Below are 22575 nucleotides of genomic sequence, written 5' to 3' on the forward strand. Positions count from 1 at the left end.
GACACATTCAGTTATGAACACCATTTTGCAGGCCAGAGAGCTGTCCACGAGATGCTTAATGCGCTAAAATGGAATGTGTTCACTGACTGGTGTCTTTCACATGGCAAAGACCCAGTGAACTGCCCCATACCTGAAATTCTCGTATTTCTTCAAGAGCGATTAGATGCAGGACTCACTCATTCGTCTCAGGGAACTGAGGTTACGTATGTAACCGAGGCGTTCCCTTACGACTCAGTACACTTGACATTCAATATGGGGAACTACACGCTGCACTACACAACATAACCTTCCAGAGAGGAAACATGATGCCGCAGTACTGCAGGACGGCGACCGACATGAGTATGTCGCAAGTGTTGGCCGGGAGGGGAACACCCAGAATGGATATAAGAACTATAGTCATACAGTATCAATTAAACCCTTCACGAACCTAATGAAAGTGCTTGAAGGGATCGAGACATTGTGAATGCTGGCCATACTACAAGACTCAGAGTTCTTTGAGGTGCGAGCGATGAGCTCTTTGTAAGGAACTTCTTTTACAGTTCCTTTTCTCCAAAGCAAAAAAAAAAAATAAATAACTAGAATTTGTTCTCTCCCTCCTGAAGCCATTTAGCCCTAGATCTAACAAAGGTACTTCTAGCAAGATCTAAATAAGCTTGATTAATTTGTAAATGTAACTCCCTTAATTCTAGCTCTTCTTCTTGAGACATATTTCGTAGCAATAAGGCATTTATTCTTTTTAATAGTTCAGTTACCTTTTTATTATTAGATATTTTTAAGTCTTTACTTCTCTTAATAGCAATTTGTCTGGCCCTGTATTTAAAAAAAACTCCCATTTCTCTTTATAATCATTAGCAATTTTATCAGGAAATATGTAATTCGTCAATTTTTAATGCTATTATTAAAGACGTCATCCTTTAAGAAACAGATATTAAATTTCCAATAGCCATGTAATCTTGGACTTTCATCAGTACAACCCAATTTTAAAAATATTTGTTTATGATCCGAAAGCGGGGGGGGGGTGCCTATGACTGAGATACATCTTTAAGGAATTGAAGAGCTGAGGAAGAAACTAAAAAGAGATCAGTCCAAGATTTTAAAGACATTTTACTATTAGACCAAGTGAAGTCCTGTGTGTCAGGTTGAAAAAAAAAAAAAAACGCAACGAATCTGTGAGGGAGAGATCAGAACATACTGAGAAGACATTACTATTGCAGACCTTCATTGCTCCCGGGGGGAAATCTGTCTAGCGTGTCATCCAAACATTCATTCACATCACCGCCTAAAATTACAAAAGAACCTGGGTATTTATAATGTACTATAATGTACTTCCTTCAATTTGGATGTAATATGAGGAAAAAGTGCTTTGTTAGCAGAACGGGCATTATAGCCATACACATTACAAATAATAAAAGTGGAATTATCTTGTTTAAGTGACATAATGATTCATCTACCTTCATTTGAAGGCATAACTTCCAGAATTTGCCCCTTAAATTTGTGTAAAAGAAACCCCAGTAGAGTGATTAGAATCATTGCTACAGTAAATTGGATTCCCCCACTGACTTTTCAAGAATTTAACATCCAAATCACAAGAATGTGTTTCCTGAAGAAAAATTAAATCAGTTTCGCAGCTCTTACGAAATAAAAAAATAGCTTTCTTCTTTACCACATCGTGCATACCCCTTACATTTAAATACATAACAGAGAATTAACTAAACCTAATGTCCATAACTTAAGAAAAAAAAAAAGTGTATATTACCAACAACTGAAAAAAACTGTAAGTCAGCTCTACCTTAGAAAGAGGAGTGATATACAACCAAAAGAAATCATGAACCAATGAACAAAATGGTCTATGGATCACAATCTTGAACCTAAATAACCATATTTTAAATATGACAAAATATTTGTCATTATAGAAACATATTTAAAAGAACTGGCTAAAGGTATTGAAAAGCCATCAATAATTAACTAAAATCCGAAATATGAGTCTTAATTTCAGGGCTGAGTTTGGCACTACACACTGTAGCTGGTCCATTTAAGAAATAAGTCTATGACCAAATATAAGGCAATTATTTACTGGTCTAATCAAGTATAAAGTAAAGTAGCTGAATATCGTTGTACATGGAGAAGAGATGCAGAAAAGATCTTTTCCCATCAATCAGCGCAAACGATCCCCAGAAACAGGCTTTCTTTCCCTCATCCCTGGCTTTCTTGACAAAAGGCCAAAGTTTTTCTCTTGCGGCCCTGTCCTCTGGGGATAAGGCCTCTCTGAATCGCAACTTGTTGTTAAGCAGAAACCTACAACTTCTGGTAGCCTGCCAGACAACATCGCAGAGACAACGGAGAGTAATTATGGATATGTGTGCACCATCCTTTCTTCTCGGGACGAGACGATAGCCGATATCCACTGCCTCCTCCATTCTGCCACTGATGCCAGGTACCACGTTGCTAAGGATATTGATTTCTACACTTTGGACATCTTCACCATCTTTCTCCTTCACCTCATGCAGCTTTAGTGTCCACCTCCAACTGTACTGCTTACAGTCTCCTACCTCTTATTTTAGTGTTTTATTCACCAATTTAAGATTTTTTTTTGCTCAGTTATTCAAAAATGTTAGTTATCTGTACATGTGAATTGCGAATCTGCAAGACCGGGCAGTTGAAGAGATGTGGGAGGTAAAATTTAGCTGGTCATCTACCACCACTCCCATGCTCCAAGCTGTTCTGGTTGGTGTTAGTATAGTTGAACCAAGATGAATAGTGAGGTTGTGGTCAACAGATGGGTTGGCTGGGATCATGAGGAGTTCTGTCTTGGCAAGGTTGAGCTGAAGGTGGTGTTTCTTCATCCAGGCCGAAATGTCAGAGAGGCAGGCAGAGATACGAGCTGAGGCAGTAGGGTCATAAGGCTGGAACGACAGGTACAGCTGCATATCATCTGCGTAGCAGTGGTAGGAAAAGCCATGTGCCTCAATGATTGGTCCAAGTGATGATGTGTATATTGAGAAAAGGAAGGGTCCAGCACTGATCCTTGAGGAACACCAGTGGTCAGCTGGTGTGACTTGGACACCTCTCCTCTCCAGGAGACCTTGAAAGATCTGCCAATGAGGTATGATTCAACCCATCCAAGCACAGTTCCTGTGATGCCCAGGTCAGAGAGGGTGGACAGGAGAATCTTGTGGTTCACTGTGTCGAAAGCAGCAGACAAGTAACGGAGGATGAGGACGGATGATTTGGAGAGGTCAATAGTGTAAGTGCACAATGCATTGTGCATCATTTGATCAGAGCTTTTTTCCATGGTTTGTTAGGGAGTGGTGAATGCAATGGAATGGATATAGGTCATAACCATAAATCAATCTATCCCCAAAAATATCCATAATATATGTTTATTCAAATCATATATTTGTTATCAATTTAAAATGTTTATACTGTAGCAGCATCATTCCCATAATCTACACATTTCTATCCATATATACAGTATAAACCATATATGGGCTATATTAAACTGATATTATAAATACATTATATATATATATATATATATATATATATATATATATATATATATATATATATATATATATATATATATATATATATATATTGCAGGATACAACATTTATATCAGGTTCTTTTCTTCACTGATGAATACAAACAGAGATATGAAAATGCTTTCAGAGTTTTACAATATAATTCAGTAAATTAACCCTATTTGTTGCAAAATTCTTGTGACTTCTCTTATAACAGCTATTTTTTCTCCAATGAATATATCATGGCAAACGTATTGAAGACTAGCACAGTAACTATTTAGTAATTATATTATGAAAGGTTGTCAGTCAGTCAGTTCGGTTTACGCGTCGTGATGGGTGACTTTTATTTTGACAGGTGTTCCGGCAGCAGTTGTCATAATAAACCCGGTAGGGAAGTGTCTGAGCTCTAATGATTAGTAATTTAATCATGTGAATCATTCAGCAGATGATCAATACATGATTGTGGAGCTGTGTTCACATGTCTATTGAGTTCATATCTGACCTGCGATCATCATCTGTCAGGTGAGTCAACAATAATAGCGCGCTTCATTTGACATTTCACATTGATAAACAACATGGAAAACTGTCACTCCACTGTTTACTTCATCAGCTTTTAAATCTTCATCAGAGTTGATCAAACTCTCATCATCATCTAAAACTGTTTAACATCTCATATTTTATGATTTATTTTCCTTGTTAGACACTACCAAGTACCAAATAAGTATTATAATGGAGTAAGTAGGGCGCTTGGAGTATCTTGAAGTACCATGGTAAGGGGAGTGCCTGGATCGAGTGTTTGATGTTTAGTAGTACGTTGGTATACCATTGTCTTAAAATTCATGTACCATAGTATTTATGTTTGTACTTCGAGGTACTCTCAAGAATACTGTGTTACTACCACAGGCATACTGTTTGTTTTGAACATTTACTCCATGTTAATACCATGGTATTTGAATATGGTAATACCATGTTAGGTATATACAGGGTTGGGAGGTTTACTTTTGAAATGTATTCCACTACAGATTACAGAATATATGCTGTAAAATTTAATTTTTTAACATATTCCATTAGATTACTCAAGTTCAGTAACGTATTCTAAATACTTTGGATTACTTCTTCAGCACTGGTAGATTTTTTCACTTGTTTTGACTATAAAAACTCTGCCAGTACAGTAAGACAAAATACACATGTTAAAAATACATTCTCTGAAAAACCTAAATATCTTATGTGGTGTTGTTTCTAAAACAAGATGAATATAATTGATCTTGTTTTAAAGATTTTTAGATATTTTTAAGGAAAACAATACAAAAATTATTATCAAGAATATGATTTTTCCCCTAATATCAGAGGTCTTACTAGAAAAAAAGAAATTATGATCCAATGTGAATTTTCTTGATAAATAAATATGATCGTGCCTGGTAACGTGCATGTAAAATGGCAAGAAATAGCATTTTAGCTTAGCGTAAAGCTGACAATGCACACAAGGTTTATTTCTATTTGTTCTGCTCCAAACTTACTTCAGTCTTACTACTTATCTGTCTGCTCGTATGAATGTAACACGTTATAAGAAAGTGTATCACCACTGTTCAAATGCACTTTGTATCGCATCATTTATATGTATAAATGTTTTCCTTCTGAAAGGACTAAATATTAAATGAAACAAATGACAATAAAATGTAAAGCAAGCTCTTCTGTAATCAAAATACTTTTTGAATGTAACTGTATTCTAATTACCAGTGATTTAAATTGTAACTGCAGTGGAATACAGTTACTTATATTTTGTATTTTAAATACATAATCCTGTTACATGTATTCCGTTACTCCCCAACCCTGGGTATATAAAATATAAAAATGTGTTTGTTTAGGTGGAGTACCCTGATATGACCATGTTTTAAATATTTCATGTAAATATGGTATACTATGGGAATTATTATACCTTACAAAGTACCGTGGTGGTACTACAGTGATGGTAATACCACGGTACTTCGACATACACCGATCAGCCATAACATTAAAACCACCTGCCTAATATTGTGTAGGTCCCCCTCGTGAATAATGAAAATTAGGGGTCACGACTGTGAAATTTGGCTGACAATTAATTGTCAAACAAAAATTGCGATTATGACTATTAATTGCCTGTTTTAAGGCTATGATGATTAATTGTCTGTTTTAGGTGTTTCATGAATATGATGAATAATTACCATACAAACTCACTATGTGTGCTTCATGCACACAACAAAGTCATTTATACAAATTTAGCTTGGGTCATATAATAAAATAAGGGTATATGATTTCCTTTTCAGGCTTCAAAAACATATGAATAGGGGGTTTCCGGGGACACCATGTGAGAAGCAGACGTGTGAGACACGAGCTCTGCGAACTTTGCTAGTTTTTTAATTATTTTCATGTTATAATCTGGTGAGAGTCGATACACCCAATTACATACTTGCTCTTTGAGGTAAACATGGCAAAGCAGTCAAAATCCTCAGACTCTGGAGACATTAAAAGACACTTACGTGTTCAATCTGAGGCCTCTGGCAGGACTGCGAGACGGGGACTCGATTTGGAAGGCACGTCGGTAGATGAAATTCAGCGTCAACTGTCCAACATGTCGGTAATGCTGACGAAGGTTGTTGCTGACTTGGAAGATCTTGCTGTATAACGTCGATTAATTATGGTGATGGAAACAAAATTCTCTGAGTTGTTTACAAGAGTGACAGTAGTTGAAAACGAATCGATTATCTTGAGTCATCGGAAAGGGAATTATCCGCTAATCCGCCCGCGTCCAAAACAGATTTGGAATTAATTTAGGAAAAACTGGAATATTTTGAAAATATGAGCCGAAGGAATAACATACGAATTGTTGGAATTCCTGAGAATGAAGAGGGCAGAGATTTGGTGAAATTCCTGGACGAGCTCTTCCTGAGTCTGCTCGACATAACGGGCCATAAGCTGGAAATCGAGCGAGCTCACAGAGTCCCAGCTCGCAGATCTGCTGAGGGAGACAGGCCGCGATCGATTATGGCCAAATTCCTGAGATCATCCAATAAAGATCTGGTGTTGCGCCAGGCGAGGAGCAAAGGAAAGCTTTCTTGGAAGAACCATAATATTTTCTTGTTCCCGGACTTTGCGAATTCGACAAGAGAGAAACGCGATCGGTTCAAGGAATGTAAGAAACTCTTACCCCAGCAGAAGATCACTTTTGCAATGATGTTTCCGGCCAAACTGAGAATAGAAACGAAGAATGGTCGCAAAGTATTTACATGTCCAAAACAGGCACTCTCTTTCATAAATATATTGGAGTGAGTAAGCCATTTGATGTTTCTTATATTAGTGGACTGACTTGCGGTTGAGGAACTCTATTATCTGAGGAAGCTGGGTGCCATTTTTGTTTCTTTTTGCGCTGGCTCCGCCTAGTGTAGGGCTTTATTGGTTGTTTAGATCAGTGTTACTATCAGAAATAATTAATTATTATATCTTTAGTTATTAATATTTAAATTAATTAATTTAATGTAACTCATTAAAACCTCATATGGGACTCCAGTAAATGTAGTGTGCTATGTTTAGGAGCAAGTTTGGTTATTAGCAATAATTAATAATTATCAAAGATAATTATTAATTATTAAAATCAATAGAACATTGATGAGAATCAATGTTAGCTTTTTTAAATCCTTTAAATCAACAATTATCAGAGATAATCGTTAATTGTTAACATCGATGAAACATTAATTAAAATTAACACTAGCTTATTGATCATTCAAATTCAATCATCAAAGATAATTATTAATTATCAAAAATCAATAGAATATTAATAAGGATTAACATTGACGGGGCACCACCCTGAAATCAGGGACTAATAACCAAATAGTAAAACAGTCTCAATATTAGATTGTTTTCTTAGGAAAATCGACATCTGAAGAATATCGATTTTCTGGAAAAAACAATGAATGAAGGTTTGAATCCGAGCACTGACATCCCGTCAGCATGACACAGGCGTATGCAAAACAAACCAAAACACTTCTCTTTGTAATATAAACAAAGTTTATTTATGCAGTAATATCAATTAATAATTAATACAATGCAGTCAATAAACTTCCGACTTACAACTACAAACTAAACAGTGATATGATTAGATATGGAAATAAAATAATCCTATAACACATAAGGTGTGTGTGTGTGTGTGTGTGGGTGTGTGGTTAGTACGAGAGAGAGAGAGAGAGATGACGGCCCTAAAGCCGATTTCGCGATAGTGGGAGAGAAAACAGCTGTCAGTTTATCACTCAGAGACGTGGTGGACGGCTTGTAAAAATCCCGTGTTATTTGACTCTTTAATGGATGAACTCAGTCGCTGTCTCACCCGCGATGGCGAAATTGCACAACAATCCAATTTGGTTGGACCACAATACAGCAAAACAAACTTGTGATAATTAATACCCTGAGTATTAATAATGAGCGGACATGGCGGTCCGTAAACTGTACAAGCAAAACCTTGAAACACAAGAATAACACACTATAATATTCTATCTCTGCCCAGACGTAAACCTCTTACTTGAATCGCATGAGGACACAGGAAGAATGTGTTTTCCTCCGTCCTTTAACTCTGACCCGGTTCCTTGAGGCTCATGTGATGATGGGAGGCCGTTTCCTCGCTCTGTCAGCGGGCACGGCTGTTGATTCTCGGCGGGCTGGCGGAGAACTCAGAAATGTCGACTTGATTGAAGATGGAAGAGAAATCTTTAATCTCTTCACTTCTGTAGGCAAACGGATGAAGATGCGAATTGCTCGGCAATCTCCTTCGGTTGAACACAGAGTAATCTCAACTCGTCCAGCGAGATGGAGATTGTATGGCCACAGTTTCAAGTCGGACGTTACTTCCTTGTGCCACGAGGTTGCACCTGAGAGCAGCAAAGAGCTGCGTCCACACGCTGCAAACAAAGTTGCTGGAAGCAAATCCCGGAAGCATTTCAGAGGTATTTCAACTCCTGATGATGTCATGTTTGAGGGACGTTCTGTTGTGTGCCTCATCCAATAGGAGTTGAGAGTTCGATCCTTTAGTGAGCAAGGCTTCATGGATTTGTAGTCTGTTTTGGACTCCCTTTGTTTGATTTTGGCACGATATTTATCAGTAAGATTTACGACTTGGAAGGTGGGGGCTTGAGTTAGGTTTTTACGACTGTATTAGGCCTGCCTTTGTCTTCTATCTGAATACATGAGGCCCAACACTAGCGGCTGGAGTTTGTTTTGTGGCATGACTCCAAGAAACTTTTGCATTGACGGAAGATCTTTTTTACACTGAAGTTTCCGGCCAGATCGAGAATGGACACTTTGGATGACCACAAAATATCTACATACTCACATAAAGGACGTCTTTTATAAAATTGAAGGGCTGAGTAAGTTATGGTGTGTATATATATATATATATATATACGGCTGGAGCTTGTTCTGTTGAATATCACTCCTTTGGAACAGCTGTGGATAAATCTGTTTGTCCTTTGTGCTTATTCCTCCTGCTGGCTGGAGTCTGTTTTGTTGAGTATTTTTACGGGACATTGGAATGATTATGTCATCCGCTGAACTCATAACAGCTGGCTCACTGAACAGTTGCTTGTCTGTCCGAGGAAACTGAACGGCTTTATATCAGCTGGAGTTTATTTTGTGGAGGAACACACCTTCGAGACGGTTCTGTGAATGAGTCTACATGTTTTTTCTGTTATTCTGCCTGTTGGCTGGGGTCTTTTTTACAAAGTATTTTCTGTTATGTAATTTTGCTTTACAAAATTGGTATAGAAGCACCGGACTTGAGCAATCCGATGGCAAAGTTGTCGCGGGGGCTCTCGTAGGCGTACATGGACTCTTAGAGTTTAAAGGGATTGACGCCGGTTGGCGCTGTCGTGTGCGGGGTTAATGCGCACGTTTTTCTTTTTTCTGTTTGTTTTGATAGGGGGGAAGTTCAGGGTTTGATTGTTGCATTAATGGGGAATGTGGTCTGTGTAATCTTGTTTTTGATACACAATTTATTTATTTTTATTATATCAATATGTCAAATGTTAATATGAATAAGTTGTCTCTCTCCACATAGAATGTGAATGGGTTGGGGCACCCCATAAAAAGAAGGAAGGTTATTTCTTTTCTTAAACGTAAGAAATATGATATAGTGTTTCTTCAAGAACAGGAAGTTCTTCTCCCCACAGGAAGCTGAAAAATTTGGGAAGATATGGGGTGGACATGTTTTCTTTACTGTTGGCTCAAGTAAGAGTAGGGGAGTCATTATATTGATTAATAAACATCTACAATTCAAATTTCTCAAACAGATTAAAGATAAATTAGGAAGAGTCGTTATTGTTTTAGCTGAAATTCAGGGGCAAAGGTTGATTTTGGCTAATATTTATGCGCCTAACACTGATGATCAGGGCTTTTTTATAGATCTTGAAGGGATGTTGCAAGCTGCTGGCACCTCTCATGATATAATATTGGGAGGAGACTTTAATCTTTTGATGGACTCAGTCCTTGATCATAGTGAAGCAAAAGTGTGTAAGCCCCCTAGAGCAACGGTGACACTTCACAAGATGTGTAAAAATCTTGGTCTTGCAGATATTTGGAGACTTTTGAACCCATCTGGTAGGGACTATAAATTTTTTTCATCAGTCCATAAGATTTATTCTAGAATAGATTTATTTTTGATATCTAATCCCTCATTTCATCTGTTGTTGATTGCTCAATTGGAAACATTTTAGTCTCAGATCACGCCCTGGTGAGTTTGGAGATGTTGCCATATACGGAGAAAAAGAAATCATATAGTTGGCGCTTTAATGTATCCCTTTTGCAAAATCCTGATTTCCAACAGATGTTAAAGACCGAAATCAATGTTTATATGGAGACCAACTGGTCCTCAGTATCCTCTGTGGGTGTGGCTTGGGAGGCACTTAAGGCAGTTCTTAGGGGTCGGATCATACAGTATGCCTCATTCACCAAAAAATCCAAAGCACGAGAACTGGTGGAGTTGGAAGAGAATATTAAAAGTGCAGAGGCAGAGCTGAGGCGCAGAATGTCGTCTGATGGCCTCAGAGAATTCACTAGATTGAAATACAGATATGATGCTATTTTGTCACGGAAAGTATAGTTTTGGTTATTCAAGGCAAGACAGTAATACTTTGAGTCAGGGGACAAAGCAGGGAAGCTTTTGGCTAGATATATAAAGCAGAGAGAGTCTTTTTCTACTATTCCCTCAGTGAAATCTGCTGGTGGTGAAATATTTACCTCGGCCACTGATATTAATAATGCTTTTAAAGAATTCTATATTGCTCTTTATAGTTCTACGTCTTCGTCTACTGATGAAGATATTAGAAACTTTGTGGAACCATTAAAACTTCCTAAACTGACAACTGAGCAAAGAAATTGTCTTGATTCTGAGATAACCTTGGAGGAACTTGACAAGGTAATTAAGGCCTTACCTACAGGCAAAGCTCCGGGGCCAGATGGTTTTGCTGCTGAATTCTTTAGATCTTATGCTACAGAACTGGCTCCACTTTTGTTAGAAGTTTATACTGCATCATTAAAGAACGGAAAGCTTCCTCTAACCATGATACAAGCCCGGATCAGTCTGATTCTTAAAAAGGACAAAGATCCAAGCGAGTGTAAAAGTTACCGTCCAATTTCCCTGATCCAGCTAGATGTAAAAATTTTGTCAAAAATTTTGGCTAATCGATTAAGTAAAGTTAAGACATCACTTATACATATAGATCAGGTGGGGTTTATTCAGGGCCGTAGCTCTTCTGATAACATTAGGCGTCTCATCAATATCATGTGGTCAGTAGCGAATGCACAATCTCCGGTCGCTGCCTTCTCACTTGACGCTGAAAAGGCGTTTGATATGGTAGAATGGGATTATCTTTTTAAGGTTTTGGAAATATACGGGTTCGGGAGTATGTTTATTGAATGGATTAATTTACTTTATAGACACCCAGTAGCGGCGGTACAAACAAATGGACTAATTTCAGATTATTTTACTTTGGATAGGGGCAACCAGCAGGGTTGCCCTCTTTCCCCATTATTGTTCTGTCTTGCCCTGGAACCATTAGCAGCCGCGATAAGAAAGGAGGATGATTTTCCAGGGGTGGTGGCGGGAGGTATGGCGCATAAACTCTTGCTTTACGCAGATGATATTCTATTATTTGTCTTTGACCCCAGTAGATCTATGCCTTGCCTCCACAGAATTATTCATTCCTTTTCTAAGTTTTCAGGATATAGAGTCAATTGGTCTAAATCCGAAGCTTTGGCTCTGACAGCGTACTGCCCAGAAACGGCTTTCCAGCCAGGTGCTTTCCAGTGGCCCAAACAGGGCATTAAGTATTTGGGTATTTTATTTCCAGCAAATTTGTGTGATTTAGTTAGAGTTAATTTTGACCCCTTAATAAAATGGTTTTCGAGTGATGTGAGCAGGTGGGCTTCATTACATTTATCTATAATTGGGAAGGTTAATGTTATTAAAATGAATTGTATTCCAAAATTCAGTTACTTACTGCAGTCTCTCCCTGTAGATGTCCCCCTCTCTTATTTCAAGCAATTTGATAGTATAGCAAAGTCTTTCATTTGGAATGGTAAGCGTCCCAAATTACATTTCAATAAGTTACATAAGCCGATTGACAAAGGTGGGCTAGGCCTACCCAAGATTTTATTTTATTATTATGCATTCGGTCTCAGACATTTGGCTCATTGGTCGCTTCCACCTGAAGCCCCTCCCTGGTTCTGTATAGAACAGGAAGTTCTTGCCCCTATTTCGCCACTGCAGAGCCTTTCTATCAAATTAATCGGAGAAGCTAAAATACATCCTGTTATCTCGCACTTGAACTCGGTATGGACTAAAATGTCCAGACTGTTTAATTCTGACATTTTTTTAAATGTTACCTCGAGCATATGGCTGAACCCCAAACTATGCATCAACAAGTCCCCTTTTTGCTGGTCAGAGTGGATTGGGAGGGTGGTTACTACACTCGGTGACCTGTATGAGAATGGAGTGTTGAGATCCTTTCAAAATTTGGTTCAACTTTTTGGGATTCCTAGATCTCAGTTCTATAAGTATTTACAGCTGAGCCACCTGCTCTGTACTGTTTTTGGGAGTGGTTTACACCTCCTAAAGCAGCAGACACTCTGGGAGAGGTGATTACTGGTTTTGGAAAAGGTCATGAGGTATCGGTGTATTACTCCCTACTAATTCTGAGTCTGGGAGAAGGAACTTCAACTTCTCTTAAGAGATTATGAGAGAAAGATCTAAATTTGGTATTGGAGGAGGGACAGTGGGCTGGGATTCTAAATAATGTCAAATCTGCATCTAGAGACACAAGGGTTCGCCTCATGCAATTTAAGATTTTACATAGAGTCTATTGGACCCCCTCTAGATTGCATAGGCTTGGTCTTAAAGACACACCCACCTGCTGGCAATGTCATTTAGAAGATGGAGACACAACCCATGTCTTTTGGGGATGTGTTAAGATGCAGGAATTTTGGATGAGGATTCAGAGTTGTATGTGCGAGGTTTTGGCCTCTCAGATTTTATTTTGCCCCAGACTCTGTATCTTGGGAGATGGGGCAGTCATTAATTTGGAGAATAAGCACGTGAAAAACTGGGTGCTATCTAGTGTTATGATCACCAGACAGAAAATTTGAGGAGTTGGAAGTCAGCTAGAGCGCCCCCTTTTCAGGAGTGGTGTTCAGAGATGGCCAGAGTGGCAGCTCTTGAGGAGGGGGTATCCAGAAGACTGGGGAATCTGGACATGTTTGCGAAGAAATGGGGCAGAGATCTGTCTTTTTTGGAGGGCTCTCGGGGAGGGACAGTGGAGAGAGAGGTGTAGGGGTTTTATGTGTGTGATTGTTTTATTTATTTTATTTTTATTTTTTCATTAATTAATTATTTTAGTTGTGTGTCTATGGTTGTGTGACCATTGGGGTGTTGTTGGGGGTCGGGTGGGGGATTGGGGGGGGGGGGGGTAGTGGCTGTTGTATATTGATTCTGTATATGTGTGTTCTGCTATGTATATATTTAATGGTTGAATCAATAAAAAAATGTTAATCGGAAAAAAACGTATGCATAAAAGTATAACATTTAAAATAATATTTTAATAATCAAAATATGTCTAAATAACTAAAATATATCTCTCTTTTTTGTCTGATTTACTTTTGATCCATTGGAAAGTGCTTCTTTTGTAACCCAGCCAACCTGTATAGCTATTATATGATATTATATTATATTATATTATGCAATAGTATTATATTTCTGCCTTAAATTCTTCACTTTCACACATTATTTTAAGACTCTCTGATTAACTAACAAGCCCTTATTTCTCATGAAGGAAGACTTTGAGATTCTGTTTCTTGCATTTTATCATCTCCACAGAAATAGAGCAGGGCATCTCCTCTGTCTCACTGCATGTTATTAACACTGCTTGAATAAACCCATAATGACCATGGACATTTGCCCTTACATGGCTATTGAATGAAACTGGAGTACATTGTTTATATTTTCGCGGGAGTTTGGCGCAAGCCTCTGTAGGCGGCGTGCACATCAGAGCGCTTGAGAAGTGGTTAATCTTCACACGCTCTCAAGAGAGCTGCTCTTGTGACGTCCACAGTGCAGTTCCCTGAGATGCTCGGAGTTCAACTGAATGAGACACAAGTGCTTTATCCTGCACGCTCATGAGATAGGACGAGGCTGAATCCAGCTTCGTAATCAACTGCTTTTTATTCAGTAAAAGGGCCTTGATGATTCGACACTTCACAACTCTATCACTGGCGAGTGAAATGTTAATATTTAGCTGCCAGTGGCTAATAACAGACGTTTTTTGGTCGCATTGTGTGAAATTTACTCGCATATGCGAGTGATTTACTCCCAATTTAGAGGGCTGTGGCACCAACAATCATGCCATGGTCCAAATCACTAAGATCACATTTTTCCCCATTCTTATGGCAGTGGCGGGCCGTTAATTTAAAGTCTAGGCCTTCAGTGTGATTCATGCCATTAAGAAAACACAGTTTCACAATGAATAAGACACCCTGTGCCTTTGGGCATCATACATTATGTCGCAGCTTACTAGTAATACCAGTTGACATTTTAAAAACATGTCCACACAAGAATATGAATCTACCAAAGAGGTGTATAATACCTGGAAAAATCTATCTAATAATATTTGCGATTTAAATGTTGCTTGCAATAAATTTTATTTCGTCAGGGTACACGATTTTGCTGCGTTCCATTCAAGTTGGATGTGGGATATTCCTACTTGATATCTCCGACCATAAATGCATTCCATTCCCTGATATTCAGAAGATGACGTTTAAAGAAACAAAATTGCAACACTCCCGTTAGCTTAGCAGGGGTTTGACTCTCATTAGAGATGTCTCCTAGCAACCCAACTGATAAACAATGCTGCAACGATAGCATTTGTGCTTCAGGTGTACGATTATCAAAAGAGATTATAATTTACCATGTTTTATACACCTGTTTATGCAGGCATTTGTTAAACAAGCTTTAATATCATGTAATGTGGAAACAAACTCATTTATCAATATTACTTAATAAATTTAATGTTTATCACTTACTTTGTATATCTCCGAGTGTCGACATGTTTGTGTGACATCATGCACCTGCATCTCGGCGAAATCGGAGTTGAGAATTTCTGCACGAGCCTACAAGCTGTAATTCTGATTTAAAGATGCAATCCATTGCCCTTTTCCTAGTAGGAAGTTGTCAAATCCGACTTTCCAAGTTGAATGGAATGCAGCACTACTTTTCAAAACTTGATCTGACACTGAATGCTCAAGCAGCCTAATTTACACTTAGAAAACTCCCGATGTTGCTATAACAATGCAAAAAGCACTTACCAATTTGCTTGAATAAATGTTTAATAAATTAAGCAATCGCATGGTCATGCAGAACATCTCGTGTTTTCAAATCCATAAGGATCTCTTTCTCAACAGCAGTACCAGCAGTGATGACAGCCGACTCATCAGACAGCTTGATCTTACGCTTTTCGCTCTTGAACTACGTACATCACTTAAAGTGTGATTGCCTCACTCAAGGCAAGCTAGAAGGCCTGGACTGGGACATATCCTAAAGATCACACCCACCAAGAACAAATAAATCAGTCTGATTGGCTGATGAATCTGACAATCTGACTTTAGTTGCTCATTCATTTGCACTGTTGAGGGATTCTGTGGAAATTCTGAAGGCCTGACGGGGTGGATCTCAGACTCACGTGCTGCTTCGGCTTAGGGCTTCGGGCATCCGATTTGTGAAACAGTTGTCACACTTTGCTTGTAAGCATCAAGGAATAAATTCTGACTGGATAAACTTTTCCTTTTTCTCTATTTGTTTGTAGATTAATTAAGAGTGGAACGCAATTAAAAATATATAGGCAAAAACTTGATTGAGGATGAAAAACATTTATTTATTTGGCATGTTATGCCAGCAGAGAAGGCTTTGCTGGCTCTGAGAATTCGCCACTGTCTGATGGTTGATGTGAACATTAACTGTAGCTCCTGACCCATATCTGCATGATTTTATGCACTGCACTGCTGCCACTTGATTGGATGATTAGATAATCGCCTGGATGTTTTTTGGTGCCAGTTGTGCTCTTTTTTTTATTTTTATTTTTATATATTAAAATGTTTTTATTGATTCCTATATTGACATAAAAGCAAGAACATACAAACAGAATCAATACTTAACCCCCTCTATTACTACCCCCCCAATCCCCAACCCTACCCATAAGAACATCCCAGTGGTCCCACATAATTATAGACACACAAAAACAAATATTAAAAAATAAAATAATTAATAAAATGTAATAAATCACACACATAACCTCTACATCTCTCTCTCCACTGTCCCTCCCCGAGAGCCCTCCAAAAATGCCAAATATTTGCCCCACTTTCCCATAAACAAGTCCAAATTACCCAATCCTCTAGATACCCCTTCTTCAAATGCTGCCACCCTCCCCATCTCTGTACACCACTCTGGAAATGATGGCGCTCCGTCGGATTTCCAACCCCTTAAAATGACTTGTCTGCCAATCATAACACTTGTTAAAACCCAATTGTTTATAAATTTGGCCCCCAAATGTGTGACCGCTCCGTCGCCCAAAATACAAAGTCTGGGGCAAAGCAAAACTTGAGTGCCCAAAACGTCAAACAAATAGCTCTGCACCTTCATCCAAAAATCTTGAATCTTAACACACCCCTAAAAGGCATGAGTTGTGTCTCCAACTTCTGATTGACAACGCCAGCAGTTGGGTGTGTCTTTAAGACCAAGCCTATATAATCTAGAGGGGGTCCAGTAAAATCTATGTAAAATCTTAAATTGCATAAGGCGAACCCTTTCATCTCTAGATGCAGACTTGACATTTTTTAGAATCCTAGTCCACACTTCTTCCTCCAATACCAAATTCAAATCTTTTTCCCATAATCTCTTGATAGAAGCTAAAGCTCCATCCCCCAGACTCCGAACCAGCAGGGAGTAATACACTGATGCCTCATGACCTTTTCCAAAAGCAGTAATCACCTCTCCCAAAGCATCTGCCGCTTTAGGGGGGTGTGTGCTACTCCCAAAAATAGTACAGAGCATGTGGCGCAGCTGTAAATACCTATAAAACTGAGATCTGGGAATCCCAAAATGATGACCCAGATTCTCAAAAGATCTCAACACTCCACTCTCATACAGGTTGCCGAGTGTAACAACCCCTCTCACAATCCACTCTGACCAACAGAAAGGGGACTTATTGATACATAATTTTGGGTTCAGCCATATGCTTGAGGCAACATTTAAATAAATGTCTGAATTAAATACTCTGGCCACTCTTGTCCAAATCATGTGTGACTTAATTTCTCTGGTTAGTTTAATAGAAAGACTTTACAATGGTAAAATAGGGGCAAGGACTTCCTGTTCAATAGAAAACCAGGGAGGGGCTCTCTCAGGTGGAAGCGACCAATGAGCCAAATGCCTGAGACTGAACGCATAATAATAAAACAAAATCTTGGGTAAGCCTAACCCACCTTTGTCAATCGGCCTATGTAATTTGTTGGAATGTAGTCTGGGACGTTTACCATTCCAAATGAAGGACTTCGCAATTCTATCAAACTGCTTAAAATAAGAGAGGGGGAGTGACTGTAGCAGGTAGTTGAATTTTGGAATACAGTTCATTTTAATAACATTAATCTTCCCAATCATCGATAAATGTAATGAAGCCCATCTGTCCACATCGCTCGAAAACTTTTTAATTAAAGGGTCAAAATTAACTCTAACTAAATCAGACAAATTTGCTGGGAATAAAATACCCAAATACTTAATGCCCTGTTTTTGCCACTGAAAGGCACCCTGCTGAAAGGCCGTTAGTGGACAGTATGCAGTCAGAGCTAAAGCTTCGGATTTAGACCAGTTGACTTTGTATCCAGAGAACTTGGAAAAGGAATTAATAATTCTGTGGAGGCAAGGCATAGATCTAGTGGGGTCGGAGACGAATAATAAAATATAATCTACGTAAAGCAGAATCTTATGCGCCACACCTCCCGCCACCACCCCTGGAAAATCATCCTCCTTTCTTATCACGGCTGCTAATGGCTCCAGGGCAAGTCAGAACAATAATAGGGAAAGAGGGCAACCTTGCCGAGTGCCCCTTTCCAGAGTAAAATAATCTGAAATTAATCCATTTGTTTGTACCGCTGCTGCAGGGTGTCTATAAAGTAACTTAATCCAACCAATGAATGTACTCCCGAACCCATACATTTCTAAAATCTTAAAAAGATAATCCCATTCTACCATATCAAATGCCTTTTCGGCGTCAAGCGAAATGGCAGTGACCGGAGACTGATCATTCGCTACTGACCACATGATATTAATGAAACGCCTGATGTTATCAGAAGAGCTGTGGCCCTGAATAAACCCCACCTGATCCATATATATAAGAGATGTCATAACCTTACTTAAACGATTAGCCAAAATTTTGGACAAAATTTTTACATCTAGCTGGATCAGGGAAATTGGATGGTAACTTTTACACACTCTTGGATCTTTGTCCTTTTTAAGAATCAGACTGATCCGGGCTTGTGTCATAGTTGGAGGAAGCTTTCTGTTCTTTAATGATTCTGTATAAACTTCTAACAAAAGTGGAGCCAGTTCTGTAGCATAAGATCTAAAAATTCAGCAGCAAAACCATCTGGCCCCAGAGCTAAACCTGTAGGTAAGGCCTTAATTACTCATCAAGTTCCTCCAAGTTTATCTCAGAATCAAGACAATTTCTTTGCTCAGTCGTCAGTTTAGGAAGTTCTAATGGTTCCACAAAGTTTCTAATATCTTCATCAGTAGACGAAGACGTAGACCTATAAAGATCAAATTAGAACTCTTAAAAAGCATTATTAATATCAGCAGATTTCACTGAGGGAATGGTAGAAAAAGACTCTCTCTGCTTTATATATCTAGCCAAAAGTTTTCCTGCTTTGTCCCCCAACTCAAAATATGACTGTCTTGCCCTGAATAACCAAAACTCCACTTTCCACGACAAAATAGCATTATATCTGTATTTTAATCGAGTCAATTCTCTGAAGCCATCATACGACATTCTGCGCTTCAGCTCTGCCTCTGCACTTTTAATATTCCTTTCCAACTCCACAAGTTCTCGTGCTTTGGATTTTTTGGTGAATGAGGCATACTGTATGATCCAACCCCTAAGAACCGCCTTATATGCCTCCCAAGCCATGCCCACAGAGGATACTGAGGACCAGTTGGTCTCCATATAAACACTGATTTTGGTCTTTAACATTTGTTGGAAATCAGGATTTTGCAAAAGGGATACATTAAAGCGCCAACTATATGATTTCTTTTTCTCCGTTTGTGGCAACATCTCCAAACTCACCAGGGTGTGATCCAAGACTAAGATGTTTCCAATTGAGCAGTCAACAACAGATGAAATGAGGGACTTAGATATAAAAAAAAAAAATCTATTCTAGAATAAATCTTATGGACTGATGAAAAAAATTTATAGTCTCTACCAGATGGGTTAAAAAGTCTCCAAATATCTGCAAGACCAAGATTTTTACACATCCTGTGAAGTGTCACTGTTGCTCTAGGGAGCTTACACACTTTTGCTTCACTGTGATCAAGGACTGAGTCCATCAACCCTAACCTAACCCTAACCCTAACCTAACCTAACCTATCCCTAAAGTCTCCTCCCAATATTATATCATGAGGGGTGCCAGCGGCTTGCAGCATCCCTTCAAGATCTATAAAAAAGCCCTGATCATCAACGTTAGGTGCATAAATATTAGCCAAAATCAACCTTTGTCCCTGAATTTCTGCTAAAACAATAATGACTCTTCCTAATTTATCTTTAATCTGTTTGAGAAATTTGAATTGTAGATGTTTACTGATTAATGAAATGACTCCCCTGCTCTTACTTGAGCCAGTACTGACAAAAAATTGTCCACCCTATATCTTACCAAATTTTTCAGCTTCCTGCGGGGAAAGATGTGTTTCTTGAAGAAACACAATATCATATTTCTTATGTTTAAGAAAAGTAATAACCTTCCTTCTTTTTATAGGGTGCCCCAACCCATTCACATTCCATGTGGAGAGAGACAACTTATTCATATTAACATTTGACATATTGATATAATAAAAAAAATAAATTGTGTCAAAAACAAGATTACACAGACCACATTCCCCATTAATGCAACAATCAAACCCTGAACTTCCCCCGAACAAAGCATACAGAAAAAAGAAAAACGAGGGGCCTGGGTAGCTCTGTGGTAAAATACGCTGGCTACCACCCCTGGAGTTCGCTAGTTCGCTAGTTCGACTCCCAGGGCGTGCTGAGTGACTCCAGCCAGGTCTCCTAAGCAACCAAATTGGCCCGGTTGCTAGGGAGGGTAGAGTCACATAGGGTAACCTCCTCGGGGTCGCTATAATGTGGTTTGTTCTCGGTGGGGCGCATGGTGAAATGAGCGTGGTTGCTGCGGTGGATGGCGTGAAGCCTCCACATGCGCTATGTGTCCATGGCAACACGCTCAACAAGCCACGTGATAAGATGCGTGGGTTGACTGTCTCAGACGCGGAGGCAACTGGGATTCGTGCTCCGCCACCCGAACTGAGACGAATCACTACGCCACCACGAGGACTTAGAGCGCATTGGGAATTGGGCATTCCAAATTGGGAGAAAAAGGGGAAAAATCCCAAAAAAAAGAAAAAAAAGAAAAAAGAAAAACGTACGCATTAACCCCGCGCATGACAGCGGCAACCGGTGTCAATCCATTAAAACTCAAAGAGTCCATGTACGCCTACGAGAGCCCCCGCGACAACTTTGCCATCAGATTGCTCAAGTCTGGTGCTTCTATACAAATTTTGTGAGGCAAAATTACATAACAGAATATACTTTGTAAAACAGACCCCAGCCAACAGGCAGAATAACAGCAAAAACATGTAGACTCATTCACAGAACCATCTCGAAGGTGTGATCCTCCGCAAAACAAACTCCAGCTGATATAAAGCCGTTCGATTTCCTCGGACAGACAAACAATTGTTCAGTGAGCCAGCTGTTATGAGTTCAGCGGATGACATAATCATTCCAGTGTCCCGTAAAAATACCAGCCAGCAGGAGGAATAAGCACGAAGAACGAACAGATTTATCCACAGCTGTTCCAAAGGAGTGTTATTCAACAGAACAAGCTCCAACCGCTTGGCGGAGCCAGCACGAAAAACAAAACCAGCATCCCGGTTCCTCGGATGATGAAGAGCCAAACTAACTCAGAGGCCGCACAAAAAAATAAATAAATAAATACACCATAACTTACTCAGCCCATCAACTTTATAAAAGACATCTTTTATGTGAGCATGTAGATATTTTCGGTCATCCATAGTGTCTATTCTCGATCTGGCCAGGAACTTCAGTGTAAAAAAACATCTTCCGTCGATGCAAAAGTTTGTTGGAGTCATGCCAAAAAACAAACTCCAGCCGCTAGGCGGAGCCAGCGCAAAAAGAAACAAAAATGGCACCCAGCTTCCTCAGATAACAGAGTTCCTGAACCGCGAGTAAGTCCACTAATATAAGAAACATCAAACGGCTTACTCCAATGTATTTATGAAGGAGAGTGCCTGTTTTGGACTTTGCGACCATTCTTCGTTTCTATTCTCAGTTTGGCCGGGAACATCAGTGCAAAAATGATCTTCTGTTGGTGTAAGAGTTTCTTACATTCCCTGAACCGATCGCGTTTCTCTCTTGTTGAATTCGCAAAGTCTGGGAACAAGAAAACATTGTGATTCCTCCAAGTAAGCTTTCCTTTGCTCCTCGCCTGGCACAACACAAGATCTTTATCGGATGATTTCAGAAATTTGGTCAGAATCGATCGGGGCCTGTCTCCCTCAGCAGTTCTGCGAGCTGGGACTCTGTGAGCTCGCCCGATTTCCAGTTTATGGCCTGTTATGTTGAGCAGACTCGGGAAAAGCTCGTCCAGGAATTTCACCATATCTCTGCCCCCTTCATGCTCAGGAATTCCAACAATTCGTATGTTATTCCTATGGCTCATATTTTCAAAATATTCCAGTTTTTCCAAAATTAATTCCAAATCTGTTTTGGACGCGGGCGGATTAGCGGATAATTCCCTTTCCGATGACTTAAGATAATCAATTCGTTTTTCAACTTCTGTCACTCTTGTAACCAATTCAGAGAATTTTGTTTCCATTGCCGTAATCGATCATCGTATTACAGTGAGATTTTCCAAGTCAGCAACAGCCTTCGTCAGCATTACCGAAATGTTGGGCAGTTGACGCTGAATTTCCCGTCAGAGGCCTCAGCTTAAAAACGTACGTGTCTTTTAATGTCTCCAGAGTCTGAGGATTTTGACTTCTTTGCCATGTTTACCTCAAAGAGCAAGTATGTAACTGGGTGTATCGAATCTCACCGGATTATAACATGAAAATAATAAAAAAACTAGCAAAGTTCGCAGAGCTCATATCTCACACATCTGCTTCTCGCTTGGTGTCCGAGGACCCCAGTTGTGCTGGTTTGAGTAT

At 39.2% G+C, this 22575-nt stretch overlaps 2 protein-coding genes across 4 annotated transcripts in view; one reads left to right on the forward strand and one right to left on the reverse strand.

The window, feature by feature from the left end:
- The window catches only part of LOC127409881 (unconventional myosin-VI-like), a 490797-nt gene that overhangs the window by 104239 nt on the left and 363983 nt on the right, over positions 1–22575 (reverse strand). The gene's annotated exons all lie outside the window — the stretch shown is intronic.
- The window catches only part of LOC127409883 (sorting nexin-14), a 134708-nt gene continuing 116023 nt past the window's right edge, over positions 3891–22575 (forward strand). For all 3 annotated transcript variants that reach the window (XM_051644823.1, XM_051644824.1, XM_051644825.1), the window contains exon 1: positions 3891–4046. The gene's annotated coding sequence lies outside the window, so the exon portion shown is untranslated. The remainder of the gene's footprint in view (positions 4047–22575) is intronic.

This window comes from Myxocyprinus asiaticus, chromosome 19, assembly GCF_019703515.2.
Source record: "Myxocyprinus asiaticus isolate MX2 ecotype Aquarium Trade chromosome 19, UBuf_Myxa_2, whole genome shotgun sequence".
Classification (NCBI taxonomy): Eukaryota; Metazoa; Chordata; class Actinopteri; order Cypriniformes; family Catostomidae; genus Myxocyprinus; species Myxocyprinus asiaticus.